Raw genomic sequence first — 349 nt, 5'->3', positions numbered from 1 at the left:
TACAAGGTGCCACCTGCTCATCAGATAAACATTCACACACATTCACACTCCGATGCACAGCACCGGGGGCAACTCAGGTCAGTGTCTTGCCCAAAGACACTTCGACAATGACTGCAGCGGCGGGGATCGAACCCCCAACCTTCCGATTGGAAGGCAACCGCTCTACCACTGAGCCACAGCCGCCCATCTTGTGTGGACAATACCACATTCCACTCCCATATTACTTACTTACACAATACTGCTGGCTATACGAGTTTGATTTTGCAAAAATGACAACCTAAAACAAAAGGTCAAAGGTCAACTGGTGCCCCTCATTGCTAATGCCTATCAGGGACAATGGTTCCAATTT

General features: G+C 48.7%; 1 long non-coding RNA gene across 2 annotated transcripts in view; it reads left to right on the top strand.

The window, feature by feature from the left end:
* Positions 1-349, top strand: part of LOC117961749 — a 3,187-nt gene that overhangs the window by 2,131 nt on the left and 707 nt on the right. The window lies entirely within an intron of this gene.

The sequence above is a fragment of the Etheostoma cragini genome, chromosome 18, assembly GCF_013103735.1.
Source record: "Etheostoma cragini isolate CJK2018 chromosome 18, CSU_Ecrag_1.0, whole genome shotgun sequence".
NCBI classification, from domain to species: Eukaryota; Metazoa; Chordata; class Actinopteri; order Perciformes; family Percidae; genus Etheostoma; species Etheostoma cragini.
Note: the sequence above shows the minus strand (reverse complement) of the source record. Positions and strands in the feature narration are given on the sequence as shown.